Source organism: Acanthisitta chloris, unplaced genomic scaffold (assembly GCF_000695815.1).
Source record: "Acanthisitta chloris isolate BGI_N310 unplaced genomic scaffold, ASM69581v1 scaffold2284, whole genome shotgun sequence".
In the NCBI taxonomy this organism is placed as follows: Eukaryota; Metazoa; Chordata; class Aves; order Passeriformes; family Acanthisittidae; genus Acanthisitta; species Acanthisitta chloris.
Genome location: NW_008670777.1, coordinates 11,061 through 27,154, shown reverse-complemented (window position 1 = coordinate 27,154; position 16,094 = coordinate 11,061).

Here is a 16,094-nt window from a genome sequence, read left to right as displayed (position 1 = left end):
CCTCAGAGAAATTAGAAAACACTGTATCCTAGTGAAGGGGCAAGTCAGGAAGAGTTCAGCAGAAATTGCTCAGTCTCATTTCATAAGCAGAAATAATTTACTGCTTTCAGTGTTAATAAAATGTTCCCCATTTTAACATTTGGAACTGAATATTTTTATGTTCTGTAATAAGCTAGCAAAAAAAACACGATTAATACATACAAGAATTGCTCTCTGAATAGGTTGAGGTGAGCAGGCTGTGTATATGTGGCACTCAAAATGACATCTGAGGTAACTTTTATTGTTCCTCATTTTGGGATACACAGGTAGATCCCAGAGGAAGGAGGGAATTAATTGGAAGTTAATTTCTTTTCTAACACACACACACACACCAAAAAAAAAAAAAAAAAAAAGAAGAGTGATTATTTAAGTCTCACTCTTGAAGCACAAAATAAAAGTGACAGGAGGCAGCTGGCAACAAACGCAGTTCTGGCAAGAACCTGCAGTCTTCTTAGACACACCCAACTGATACATTTTTTTCCTACAGATAACAAAAATCTCAACCCCAAAATAATTCTGATTAATCAAATAACATACTGATACTTTTTTTTCCTACAGATAACAAAAAACACAAACCCAAAGTAATTCTGATTAATCAAATAACTTGTACACTTCCAATTCATAACATTCAAATTGACAGAATTTACAGAACACCAAGATCAAATGGAAGAAATAACTTCTGCAATGCATAGCACAGAAATAGTATGATGAAGATCATTGGCTGCTGACTATTTGGCAGTACCACATTTTGCAGAGCCAAGAAAGCTACTATCACAGCAATTTCAGGGAAAGAATGAGGAAAAAAAAGTCTTACAAAATCATTTTTCTTTAGGAAGCATCTTCATGTGTCTCTGTGATCACCATGATACACAGGAAGAAAAAGTACTTCTAAGCAATGCTATGCCCACTTTCATGTAACTGGCATATGGATGAAAACCAGCTTCTTCCATTATTATTATACAGAAAATAAATGTTATTTTTTATTGGCTTGATTCTATTTGCAATTACAGAACTTCAGTGCAAATCCATTAGTGGAAAATCCCCAGAAAATCAGCAGATCCTACCACATAATGGCTTTATATTCCTGCCTCCTACCTCCTGGCAGCAATATTAAGGAAAGTGTTTTCCTTAACATTTCACACTGCTATATGAACCTGTCAAATACAGTTTCTTGCAGTGATACACAGCAAATTACATTAACTTTCTCTAAATCATCCCAGCAACTGTGTAAGGTTCCAATGAGCCTCAGAATATGAGGCTAAGAGGTGATTTGATTTTATCACATTCCTTTACCCAAAGTCTTACTGTAAAACTGGCTTGAACGGAAGACAAAATTGATGCTACAGGCTTTGCTTAATCCTGCTCTGTACTTCAGCACATATGTGAATCTTGAATAGGTCTATCTCACCATTTCCACCTAAAGCATTCTGTGTTTTGGAGAAAAACAAAAAAATGGTCAGAGAAAAAAAGAAATAGAGAGAAAATAAAGCAGTGACAGAAAGACAGATAAGAGGAAAATGTGTGGAATATAAATTAAAGGGAGACAAGGAAGAGGGGGTACATTAAGTTTAGAGAGAGCAAAATGAAAAAGCCAGGTAAAGAAAGGAAAATAATGCAAGCAGAGAGAAGTACAAGGTAAAGAGCAGAGGGCACAGGCCGCCATTCCCGTGGTTCAGTGCCTTTAATGCAATCTAACAATAACAAAATAAAGCACAGACATCAATCTGATCAGCCCAGCCACGCCAGAACATCCAAACATCACGCCAAGAGACAGAGCAGGGAAGAGGAGACCAGAGCGGGAGCTGGCAAGCTTGGCTGTGGCACAGGAAGCCACAGAAGAAAGAACATCGAGTGGAAGTTGAGTTCACACGCATTAGCACAGTAAATGGAAAAGTTGCAGCACAGCTTAGTGCATTCACCATATCTAATGGTACAATCATCTGTGAAAACAGAAAAATGATTGAGAGCTGCAGAATATTCCTCAGCCAATTATCCACAATTGCTGGGTATTTCTAAATAACTATTAGTGTGCCTGAGCAGATCACCCTATCCACACACTGCCAAGAGGCTTTTGTTCACTTGAGAGCCTAACGCTCCTCGGGGCCCTTCTGGCAGAGCACAAATACTAATGTTTTAAAAATTCAACACAATTGCCAAAATGTTGCCGTCAGCCTCCTCTTCCTCATCCTGTGTTCTTGGTTTGCTTTATTACAATTTTAACATAAGTTATGTTAGCTCCCTTTGTGTTCACATGGGTATCACCCTTCATTTTGGGTGTTGCCCTACATTCCTCACTGTGAGGGTGGTGAGGCACTGGCACAGGCTGCCTAGAGAAGCTGTGGATACCTCATCCCCGGAGGTGCTCAAGGCCAGGCTGGATGGAGCCCTGAGCAACCTGGTCCAGTGAAAAGTGTCCCTGCCTACAGCAGGAGGGGCTGGAACTAGATGATCTTTGAGGTCCCCTCCGACCCAAACCATTATGATTCTCCAATTTAACAAAGAGTGTCAAAGAGAAAGATGGCCAGCACCCCACCCTGCCTGCCCATCCTGGGACCGTAGTACAGCCAGTTCCCTCAGAGAGCAGGACCTCAGTGGCTGATGTTCAGCCCCCATGACAGGGACAGGGACACTGAGGGGAGCTGCTGCCCTCTGCCAGCCCAACAACAGCGCAAACACCCTAATGTTTCAAAAGGCAAAGCTCTGGAAGAGCAAAAGCTTCTGGATGGCTAAGCCTCACTGTCTGGAAAGGCACCAAGCTGGAAAGGCCAACTAAAGTGTACACACAGCCTACAATGGTGCTGCAGATAAAAGTTAATTAAAGTTTGATCAGCCTCTTTGTGGCTTGAACGAGCTGATGCTGCTCAAACAAGATAGATGTCTGCGAGCAGTCACGTTTGTCTTTAAGGCATGCAAAGTCCTGTACAGCCACTTACAGGTACCCAGGAGTGTACCCAGGGGAAGCAAGCACATCCAACAACCACAGTAGCGAGATAAACACGCACAGGGCATGCACCTGCCAGAGCCAGGAGGAGGGAGGGAGAAAGCAGAAAAAGAAGCCCCTGCTACCAAGGCAACTGCTTACCAGCACCTGCCAGCTTAGGCCCAAATCCAGACCTCGGTCAAACTGATGCTCATAAACTCAGGGAATTACATGGAAACTGCATTAATTTCCTCAGCCGAGGCTCCAGCAATTTGTTTAAAGGAAGTGGAGACAAAGCTGCAATGTTTATGGGGAAGGAGGGAAGGTGGCGGGGTCAAAATTATTCTAGGCTAGATATCCATGCCTTAATCCTGCTTTCCAGCTTTCAGGCCCTTAGAAAGAAAACATTTTTATAGGATTTACATTTACATGATGATTACAAATAACCATCTGTCTGCTTCCACTTTTTCAATCTGGTCCGTGTCCCACGAGCCCTCAGCCTGTGGTCAGAGCAGCTAAGCTGGAAGGAAGAACTGGATGCCCGTCAGGAGGTTTTGGGATAATTGCATTCTTCTCCCACCAGCACTCGTCTCTCCACCTCCTCCCACCGGTGCACACTGCGAACATCTGAGATTACCAGGGTTGGGAGGGAAGGAAAGACTGTCTTTTTGCCTTTCTCAATAAATGATAATGTCTTAAAACACAGCTACATCTGTTGTGCTGACCAGAGGGTATAAAGAGATATTGAGTAAATGTTAATGTGCTTCTGTAACTTTTGTCCTGGTAGTTTATGTTCCCCCTCCTATTCTGTTTTGTGTTTATCTCAGGATAATATTATTAGCATATAAAGATCTTAGGCAGCCATGTTGGTGGCAGCTTGCTCACCTGCACATGCAGGTAGGTTTCCCCTGATCCAAGACACTCTCTCACAGACATTTTCCTAATCCTCATCTCTCTACCACTGCTTTGGTGCTTCCCACCTCTGATACATACTGATATGAACAATTGACACGAATTATTATGTCAAATAACTGCCCAGATGTCATGCAGTGGACAGATTAAAGGATTATTATACTTTACTTAGCATATGGTGCAGAAGGGTATTTTAGAACTTGACTAATGTGTATGATCTACCAAAATGGTCCCTGAACAAGCCAGCACTACCTGCTGAAATGGGGTGACAGAAAAGAAAAAGGGATCACAGACAACTTTCCTTGTGAAGAATACACTTTGTTTGAAGATGCTGCTGCTCCACCTCTTTGTTTCAGCAACCGCCTCTGTCATATATTGCAAGGAAAACTAAAAAAAAAATAAAATCCAACTTATGCAATAGTCATTGGCAAGACTCCCAGGGACATGCGCATGGCCTGGAAAAAGCCAAAGGAATTATACATTTTTTCCTCCTGTTTTTTTTTTCCCATCCCTCACCTATCTCCTGATACCAATATAGCCTAGCAGCCATGAATGCTAGCTAATTTACCATTACTCAAAATGTTCAGGCTTTACCTTAAAATGAGGCCCCAAACCCACAAGACTCATTTTCAGAGGTGTTAGGATATTTTCAAAGAGTTTAGTACCTTCAACAGTGTTTGATCAGCAGGGTGCCAAGAAATCAAAGCAATGAAGAGAACGGCATAGAGATACCTGCATCACGAAACAAAGGGAGGATCTTCTCCCTTGCCAATTCAGCAACTTTCTTTGGCTTCATCCCTTTTTCTCACTCAGTATTTCATGTGCTTCTAAACTCAGTAACTTACTCAGTTAAAGGTAGCTTGGTCTTTATTCTTGGGCCTCAGCAAAGACAAAAATACGGAAAAAACCTCCATTCTGACACATCCTCTAAAATTTCTAAGAGATCATACATACAAATATAGACATACAAAAAACCCTGCACTTTATGATGAACATTAATGTCTAAACATTAAAGTGAAGACCTGTGCTCCTAAAGATAGAGTCTATTAAACCCAGTGAAGAGAGAATTTCTGTGTTTGAAATATGTGCATGAACCGACACTGACAAGTAAGGAGACAGATTCCAAGTGGAGTCACTGGGAGATAGTTGGCTTTTTTCCTCTCCTCTGAATTTCAGTCTGAGATGTACCCCAGCTAGCTGACTGTACAAAGGTCAGGAAAGAAGAGAGACTTTTTCCATTCTTATTTACAGCACACAGTGCAAGAGTCAGACTTAGAAATCAGTTCACCCAATTAAGGGCACTGCTGACTCATTTTCCCTTTTTGCACGATTACACAGGTATACAAGTGATAGTCATTGCAGACATTAGCTTATGATTTCTTTCTGATTTTGAAAGGCTGTTATTTGTGCTGAATTAAGTGCATGCAATACAGCCTGAATATACTTACTGAAAAACTGTATAATGTCCTTGCCTTTCTTGTGATTCATTGTGATCACTTGAATGCAATCTGACATCTCTGTAATTTTTTTTTCTGAAAGATTTTGACTACTAGATAGCATGAAGAGTGGAGATTTTTCTAATTTAGAACATAACATACTTATGTTTAAGCTTCCTGATTGAAAACAAAGTTCTATCACCTATCTCATTGCAATGAATCCCCAATAACCTTCACTTTTTTTTTAAATCTCACCTTCCACCAACAAATTCTGAATGCTGCAGTTAACAGTCGGCAATCTCATTACCCATCTGCTATAAATTTTCAAAAGCATCACTGTGTTTTAGCAGTCAAAAAGGCAAAGGGAAGCAATAAGCATAACCAAGTATTCTTTATGAATACAAATATCCTCAAGACCACATTTAAGTAATTTCAGAAATCTAAAGCAATACGACATAATATGTTGGAAAATTTTCTCTAGGATACAGAGCAGATTTCTTTTTTCTTATTCTTAAAGCATAATCACTCTTGATGAATGCACTCCACAGATTGCTAATGTGAACAAGAGACACACTACTAAGAGTTTAATTTCATTGAAACTAAAACCCAACTACTTCCTTACAAGTTCAGAGACTTTCTAAGAGAACTGATACCACAATTGTAGACAACAACATTTGAAAAATGTGCACGGTCTCTTATAACTTTTCACACTTAACAAGAATCAGACATTTAGCACTTTAACTGAAGTCTGAAGTTAGCTTTTACAGGCTCTTCACATTTAATGGACTACATATTCAGAAAATGATGGGCAAGTAATTTATTTTATCCCAAGTAATATGAATGTCAGATGTGGAAGCAAGCACAGCTTAAAAGACACCATATCACAACTGAAGTAGTACACTTTCACTGTCACTTTAATGCCAGCATGTCTTTTTTGCAGCAAGAATATGGGATCAGTTTCACCAAAAGCACTAGAGTACTCTTCAAATCCCAAAAACTACACTTCTCTCCCAGCAATGCAGTAGGGAAGATTGTGTTCAGTAAAAGAGGCAATCCTCCACAATCCTTCGTATGCTACTGTCAGAGAAAGGATAGACTGGACTGAAAAACCTTTGCTCTCCTGCAGTATAGCCATTCTTAGGTTCTAATAAGCAAAATTAAAAAAACCTAACCAAACAAACAGCAAAAGCCAAACCTAAATGGAAAAAACCCCCAACCAAAACCCAAAACCAACCCAAGCAACCAAATAAAAACTCAAAGGACTTAGAAATATATCTAAACAATTTCCAAAAGCAGCAGCACTCCAAAAAACCCTCAGATGTTACTGATATATGACAAAAATTCTGGTGGGAGCCTTTCATCATGTGCTTCAGAAGAGCACACAAGAAACTGCACTGTACATCATGAGTGTATGTGTACTGTAGAGAGATTCCCCAGAAAGCACAGATTCAAATAGTAAAGTTAAGAAACCACAGTATATTAGCATGCAGGTTTACTATTGTGAGTACAAAAGTAGCTGGCAAAGGTAGAACCCTGCACCATGCCAAATCTAATGAATGCTACCTAGAGTTTGACACAGCATTGAGCAATTGTGGGTTTTTTTCTGTTTCCAGGCTGAAGTTGGTTCTCCTAAAACCACTTTAGTTGCTTCAGTCCTCTGGCCTTCCAGTTCAAGCCCAGTCAAAACACCTAAAATGTACATGTGCCCTCCGTAAAACAAAGGAATGAGAGAAGATGAGAATCATGAAAATGAATACAAATGAATGAATATTTCTTGTATGAGAAATATAGAATGTTATATGCATCATTTAGCCAATATAATACTGACTGCAATCTCAGAGCTCCACTGAAGTGTGAATAGCCTCTAATAAACTTCTTGTGTACACATGCACAACACACACAACAGCTGGGATGCTTTCCCATCTTGGCAGGGGGTCACTGCCATATTACTGCTATACTTTAGCCACATTAGGCAAAGCATCAAACCAAATAGGCTGTTGCCCAACATAGGAATTCTCTGCTATCCATCCCCCCTTTCTCTATGCCTAACCACGGTCTCTTATCTGTTAATTATAAGCTAAAACTCATCCATTCATTTTGTGAGCAGTATTTTTCTGATCAGCTCCCATCAGAAGTCAGGACTGAAAAACAGATATTTGAGCAAACATAGCAAGGCATGTATTTCTAAATAAGCCTTTGTAACTCCATCACAAGGGGACTGTGCAGCCACATTTCATCAGATATGGAGCATGAGATACATCCACAGCTGGTACACAGAATCAGTGGGAGCTCTCTGCTGCTTCTCCAACATCTCACTGCCCATCCTGCAAACTGTCCTCATGTCAACAGGCCATTTGGGAGTGCTTGCCAGATGCCATTTAACAGGCCTGCTCTATAGGCCTGGCTGGCCTCATGCCCTCTGTCCCAGAAACAGGCATGAGACTACACACAGGCTCAGCAGTAACATTTCCTGTTGAACCTGACATTTAATCATTAACCTTCTGAAAGGCTCAATTGTTACCACTTTTTGTAGAATTTGTCCAATTGAATTGAAAATGGAGACTGGAAATGCATAAAACGTGTTCGCATGGCTGTTGCTGAGACATGCCCGAGTCATTTGAAACTGGTGGAAAATAAGAGCCAAGGAAAGGAAGAACTGTGTGAATGGGGAGTGGGAAAGAAGGTTACGAGTCACCAGTATGCATGCTCACCACTCTAGTCTCATTTGGCATCCACTCTGCAAGAATCTACAGCAAAATGCCACCCACTTAAACTCCTCTACTGCCCTCTATTACTTTAATTCAGTATTATTTTAACACTATACAATAAAATTAAAAAACAAGGATGCATGGCCCAAAGACACTGTTCATTAAAACTTCAACTCTACTATCTCTGAAGACAATAAAACCTTTTTTCTCTTCTAGTGTTGGTTTGGGGTCTTTTTAATTTCCATCATTGGATTCTTCCATCAAAAAAGTAATTTCAAATTCTTTCAAATTTAACAACTGACTAAAAATGCTAGATAACATTTTTTTGGATTATCTTGAACAATGCAAAATAATTTATCTGTCACTTGTGATCCTATCATACTGCATAATGAATTTAAGTATCTAGAGCTCTAAGAACACAAGGACCAACATGATCTGTAAAACCTGTATTAAAAATGTTCTTAGGATGAAGCAATTTGAGTTCTGTTAACATATTATCAACTAGGAAAAAATCCACAAACAACTAGATAAAACAACAGTTTGCTATGGTCTAAACAGGGAAGCCCCAAATTTGAGATTTTATGCAAAACAAAGAAGAAACTAGTGTAATTTGCCAGAAAACTTTTGCAGTTTTGACCTATTCAAATAGCACAAGAAGTTACTTCTACAACTATAACTCTCCTACTTATTTTCGAAAGAGAAAAAACATAAGAGTTCACATTGCCCTCATTATAATTCACTACATCATGCAACAGGAAAGAAAAAATTAAAGAAGCTGGAGCAAAGACCAACTGTAATAGCCTCAAGCAACAAATTTGAAAAGGGAAGCTTGTGCACCCAGAGGGAGAGCAGAACCTGGGTGTCCAGCTCCACCCTCCAGTCACGCTATGCTGTGCCTGAGACTCCAAATGACCTTCAGCTGAATGATTACACCAACTCCCAGACATATTGTTGAAAATACAGTAGCGTAATGTTCTGTGTTGAAGTAAATGTGAAACAATTTTTTTTCCTAACTAAAATCACTTTCCCAAAGCTCTGTTCTGTGTACATCAAATTTTCCATGATAGAAAATCAAACAGTACAATACTAACTAAAATCACTTTCCCAAAGCTCTATTCTGTGTACATCAAATTTTGCATGATAGAAAACCAAACAGTATAATGAAACTAGAAGAATAAAATAAATCCCCTACATGCCACACGTCCTTCTAAACTTGGTGCTGAATATTCCTCCGGCAGTTCAGTGCAAGAGAAAATCAGAATACCCAGAGATCTGCTGATGGCTTTAAAATAAGAGAAAATGGACAAACAGTACAACTCAGGTAACTGTTTACCCCAGACTACAGAGAAGAAACAATCTGAGATGTGCCTGTAAAACGGCCTTTAAGGAGTGCATCACTCAACAGCTGGAACAGCCCTCCAGATGAAGGGCTCAGATTCCTCTGAAGGGTCTGAAACACCTCTGGTAATCCCACAACTAGATTATAAAATCATTTTTACAATCTTTCCTCTTACCTCCCTTCCAACTACTATTGTAACAAGGACTCTACTCGAGCTCAGGCACATGTAATAACTAAATACTGAAACACATTTAAATGGGAACCTCCCAGCACATTTATGTCATTCATTTCCCTCCTTCTTAGCATGGAGTTTAACTAAAGACACAGTACCTCTGTCTGTGGCTTCCACTAAACAATTTGTGTACGTTTATATAGATACTGTCATTCTTTGATTGCATTGGAAAATAAGAGGCTATACTGACAAAACAAAGTATTCAAGCACCATATGATAGACAAAGCATAACATTGAAAGAGGCAGATTAGATTATTAGAGTCGACAGGATTGGATGGAGGGAATTTTTTACCCGCCACAGTATTCACCTGAGATAGATTTTAGGCCAAGTAGTACAAACATTTTCTTCCATGCCATTAGGAATAAAAAACAAGAGGTGCAGAAAGAACAAGAAAAAAAAAGAAACAAACAAAAAGAACAAAAAACCTCCTGTTTGGAGGATTTTTAACCCAGATCACTCTACTGACCCAGTTCACAGCCTGAATTCATAAGAAACTGAGAGAATGACAAGCCTTTATAGGCAGAGGAAATAAGTGGCCAGGAGAGAATAGTACTACTTAAAGCAGATCTTCCACCAAGAAAAATGTATTGTTAAACTATGCAGTATACTTCCCTGTATTTAGAATAAGGAATATATAAAATACAATAGCCACATAACCAGTGCATGCTGTGGGATTTCTCTGAGACCAGGAGAAGTGGAAACATTCTGTAGTTTGCTTGTGCAGCTTCAATTAAAGCAAATTGAATTAAACTCTCCCTTGAGGAGGACCTCTGTAGCTCTGCTCCTCCTTTTCTGAACAATTCCGGTTGTAGGTGTGGAACATTTTAAGTTTTTCTCTGAAGAATTCCACATGCCTGGCTATGCTGCCACATTCATACAAAGAGGTGAGTTTCTGGGGGAGAAAACATGGGGTACTAAACAATGCACAGCTAATAGTTGGTACATATTTGATTTTTACAACTGAATTCTGTTCACTGGGGCTTCCTTCCTCACTTAGCAAAAGACTGATGTCAGAAGAGATGGAAACACTTCTGCTGCTGAACAAACGGAAGTTTAGCACCATGTGACTCATAATTGCATATTTAGTGTCACTTTGCTTTCTTCCTGTCATGTCCAGAATTTATTAGTGTTGTTTATTAACCGTTTTTATTTGCTGTTGTTTATTAACACCTCTTCTTTGCCCTTCCTTTTGAGCACCTATTCAATCAAAGGCACTACCTAGACTTAATTTTCGAATGCCACCAGTATTATTACTTCTGTAGTAAGGAATCATCCTTCCAATGTAGGCCTGCAGGTGCACCTTAGCATTTTGAAGCACAGTGGTCTTCAAAAATCTCTGGGCACATCTTTGAGTCTGGTACATGCAAGACTGATGGATCGCCACTAGGTCTAATTGCTGACCACTGCTTATGATTTTTCTCAAGCAGACCTTTCCTAGAATGATCTCCCCACCCCAACATCAGCATTTAGGACATCGGCCCCACTTTACCGAAATTCATGAAAGCTTTCAACTCTCTCAGAGGCTTCCCTCACCCCACTAAAAGGCTATGACAGCAACATATTGTTGGTAGTTTTTTTAAAACAGCAAGTCACAGAGCTATCCTATGAACAAAGGAACACTATACTAATTCAGCGCAACTAATACTTTGCTTAAAATTTTAAAATTTGTTTTCTTGTTCTTTTCTAACCAAACATCTCAGGGCACTGAGCTACAACCCTCCATATTTTTTCAAATGGTTAAACAGAAATGCCAACATTAGCAGATGCAAAGCAGTAAATTCAATGTGCAACTGAGCTTTCTGGGCACAAGTACTTTAAATCCACGTGGTGCAGGCTCTGAACATCTGAATGTACATTTGAATTTACAATGCAGGCAGTGTACAGATGCTATGTGAGAATTTACCTGTGATTTTTGGGCATCCAAAAGCCTGGTCTGCAGGCATTCATCACTGTTACAGTGGGCACGTCAGAAGAGCTGGCAGCTTGAATTCAAATCTCTACCAGTTCTTTTTAAAATAATAAAGCCAAGACATTTATTTAGAACTTGCCTTCAGATCCTACTGGCAATGGTAAATCCATTAAACTTTGCTTTCACTGTTCATGATGTTTATAAAAATAGTAGGTGGAATTATGAACCAGTAATGCAATGCTTGGTATTTTTTCTCCTCAGATGTAATAATGAGCTGGATAAGAACAAAGTTGACCCAGGGATTTCAATATAGAAACTTTCATTGGAAACCTGAGCAGTAGTGTGCCAGCCCATGTTTTTATGTCAATATAATACTGGCATTTCTGTGCCCGTTAATAAGTATAGATCTACTGCTAGATTCATGGTTGAAGTGACATCATAAAATGAATTATATTTCTTCTTAAACTATGTAATTAACTCTTAATGAACCCTCCCCTTTTCCCAGTAAATTCAATTTTGTCTAATCCTTGGGTTTATGGTAATGTTGAGCTCATTAAAATGTTACTTAAAACTCATTAAAATGCACACTGAGAGGTAACAGCTTCATTATAGTAATATGTTGTAGAAGAAAAAAGAATGTTTTATTATCAAATAATTGTTTCTAAAACTGAATACATTTGCATAGTGATGAGGTTTACAGGATATTTTCAGTAGCACTCAATAATTAAGCAGTTCAGTAATTAAAAATGCATTTTCTAAAAATAATTTTATGTTCCTGCTTACTCCCTGTTGTTTTTTTTTCAGTTGGGACAAGTGTTCATGTTGATACAGTTTACAGAACTGAGCAACAGTAATACCTGCACTGACATTAAAAAGATAGCAGTCTAAGCCCTTGGCAAATTTCTGTTTCAAAATGCTAAGTTAAAATTGCCACCAATATATGTCACAAGTCAGACTTCCTAAGTCATATATTAGCCCTCCAATCACTTTTTCAACATCATGGACAACCAGGAATTATGCAGAGGTCTTTCAAGTGCAAAGCCTTACTATCATTTTCATCATTTATTGTTACTATACATTTGCACATGATAGAATACCCAAGTAGAGGTTGGCTGGGACCTATCATGGCTTTGGAGGACATCAGAGTAACTATGACTCTCCCTGAACTCATGTTTGGAGACAGAAGGTACTGATCATACAGCAGTGCTGTAGTGTCACCCACACTTTTCTGCTTTTCCTCTTGACAGAGACTGCCCCATCTCTAATGCAAAAGACTTCTCTTGCACACTCCTGCTAACTACATAACATCCTCTTGAGTTTCACTGACCACACTCTCATAGATACATACAATCTCTTCTGTGTACTTTGTATAGTTTCTCGCACAGTGTGTCAAATGACAATTCTACAACGCCTATCTCACCAAAATTTATAAAAATAAATCCAGGGCAGTTACTTAGTGAGCTATCAGTATATGGGCTGAAATTGCTGTTAAAATACAATAAATCAGGTGATATTTATAAATTTGCTTTTGATACTTCTTTATAAATCTAACCCTTCTGATGTAGATACATAGTGCTGTTTCTACATTAATTTACATCTCATGTTCTCAGCTATTTCAAAAGAAAACAAATAATGTGTCTTTTTACACAAGTAAACAATCTCTCATTTTATCTTTATTGCACACACTAGCAGATAAGTCATTTCTCCCAAACACTCAGCAAGATGGAAATAAATAATTCTGAAAATAAGTAACTGGCATAATAAGTATTAATGTTGAAAACCTTCTCCATTGTATTATCTTATACTGAGTAAGCAAAAATAAATGAGATACCATAAATATAAAATAGAAGATAGATGGTACACTGAGGAGAAAAAATAGTAATTACCTGTTATATTTACTAGCTTTCTCCAACAAAAGCACTGTGCAAACTGAACAACCAGCAACAAAGGTTGCTAAAAAAAGAAAAATAAAAAAATGTATTAAAGCCTCAGTTTTCGGTTCCTATACATGGGAGGGACCACTAGTCCATTAACTCCAATGTTCAGCAGAAATATATAAGTACAAGTTAGTAGTGCAAGATTTGAGAAATCATGGCTGTGCATATCCAAACTCACAAGCAGAAACTGATGTTAATTTTCTGAACACAGAAGCAACCATTTTGTTTCACAGCTGATATAATACTTTTTAAAAGAGAAACACAGACAAACAGTGCTTTCTTGCTGCCTGAGTCATTTTGTTCACTGCATCACTCTGCTGCTGCAGGGAGAAGATGTGGGACTGTGAGATATGGTCATCAGCAGGACAGGATGGGAGCTTTAACACAAGTAATGAGCTGCTGTGAGCTCAAAGTGCTTGAAGAATTTAAACTAACCATTTCAGATTATTTTTTAACTAGCAGCAAAACAACTGCCAGAGACAAGCAGTGTTTTGTACTCTCTTGTAGTATGATACTGTGGTCATTTAAACGCATCAGATCTTTTCTTGTTAAAACACTGTATAATGCATTCTTACATAGTGCCTCCCTGCTGAGGTTATACTACATCTCACTGTTTCCAAACAGATGATGGCTTTTAGCTAATTTATTTCTCAAAAGGACAACTGAATACCTTGTGGTTTATATAAGGAAAATGGAAGACTTGAATAGAGATTTTGGGGGGTTTTTTTCAGTTTTACACCCTACCAAGGCTACAGACAATTGAGTCATATAACCTCCATGCCAGTGAAAAACATTTCTTCAAAAATGTTGGAAGTCCTTCCATTGCCTGCTTGGAATTGATCTCAATCATACTGATGGTTCCTAGAGTGGAAATACATATTCCTGACTCAGTTCAAGACTAAAACTTTCACTGTCTTTACTGAAAGCAAAACACTGCAAAAGGAAAGCTGAACTGTGTATTCCCATATCCCACTGGAAAAATCTGTAAAATAATAATGGAAAAAAATCACACAAAGAAGAAAGAAAACAAAAGAGGTCCCCCAAGAAAAAAACTCACAAAAAACCCTCCAAGCAGCACAAAGAATCACAAAATGGATCTCTTGCTATGAAAAGGAAAACTGGTTTTGCATTTGTTTTCCTCATATTTCTCTGCAATAGTCATAAAATTAGGTTTATTGGTGAGCAACTGAACTGTGTTTCAAGTTTTTTAATTACTACAGCTTACATATACCTTATTCTATACTTTACATTTCTTTTATGAAACACCTTATTGTTACACCTTCGGAGTTAACTGCCAGTGGTATTTAGCATCGCCACTGAAAACACAGATGCTCAAGGCCACACACTGGTGTCCTCTCTAGCAATATACTGTTTCACAACTGCTGGAAGCTTATATATGAACACAGGGACAATTACATCATGTTCTATTTACTTCTTTGAATATCTTTATATTCCTGAATATTTAGAAACTCTCAGGTTTCCAAAGCTGCACAGTACTAAAACATTTCTATAAAAGAATGTCCTCAACTCAGCACAAATCATGAAAAGGGTTGTCAGTGATCAGAGGATGCTCTGAAAAATGCCAAAGATTTCCTTTCACTTTTGAAACACTGATTTGATTTCTGTTCTTTACTGTCTGTCTAGATTTCTTCTGTTGAGATTTACAGGTATTACTGCTTTCAGACTTTGAAAAACAGCATATGTATATCATAGATTTTTTTTAAGAAAATTAGAAAAAGGGAAGGAAAAGGAAAGGAATATATGGTAAACAAAGGAGAAAGCTAGTCTGGGTATTTTTACCATTTCTTACTTAAAACACAAAAAAATCACCTGTTCAAACTCCCCATTCTTCACCCCCTAATGAGAGTTGTTAGTAAAAAGAAGCAGTCCAGCCCACCCCCTGACGTCTTTAATTGACTTCATAGCGAGTGTTATCAAGAGTTACTGAAGCAGTGCTAATGGTGCCTGCAGATTGCTCACACATGGCATGGCTGGCATTCCTTGGACCTTAAAAGGGCTAATAGGAAATGTAATCTCCACTCAGCATGGGAGCAAAGACCACGAGTGATCTGGAAAACACAAGTAATTAGAAAGTATTCTTCCCCAGATGGAAGGGAGGTGGAAAAGGAAGATAAAGCTGGTACCCAACCATAGAATCTCCTAACTTTGCTGTTAGGGAACTTCTAGCACAACAGAGTGTTATTTCACAGAGCGTGACATTCAGTAATTAAAGGAACAAATCCACCTCACCTAGAAATGTGGGATTCTAATTTTTACCTGTGACTGAATACTTCACAGAGAGATATATGATGGAGGATATAAAGAAAGGTAGCTTTTAAGATTACTTTTTTCTATCACCATTTCTTCAATAAAACACCTGAACATCATCATATTTTTTTATTAACACTAGCAATGGTAAACTGAACTTTGGAAATCTAAAATATTTTCATACTTCAGACTCTGAAACACCTCACAAACTCAGAACGAGCTTCACTGACTCCTAAGAACGAAGAAATACACATTGCTTCATTCTTCCCTCAAAGGAAATTGTTCAGATCGTGTTTCAAAGCATTCAGAAGTACTACTTGAGAGTCTAAATAAGAAATGCAATTATGCTAATACATGTTGCAATGGGAAATTTGATGGTTAGCGTAAAAAAAT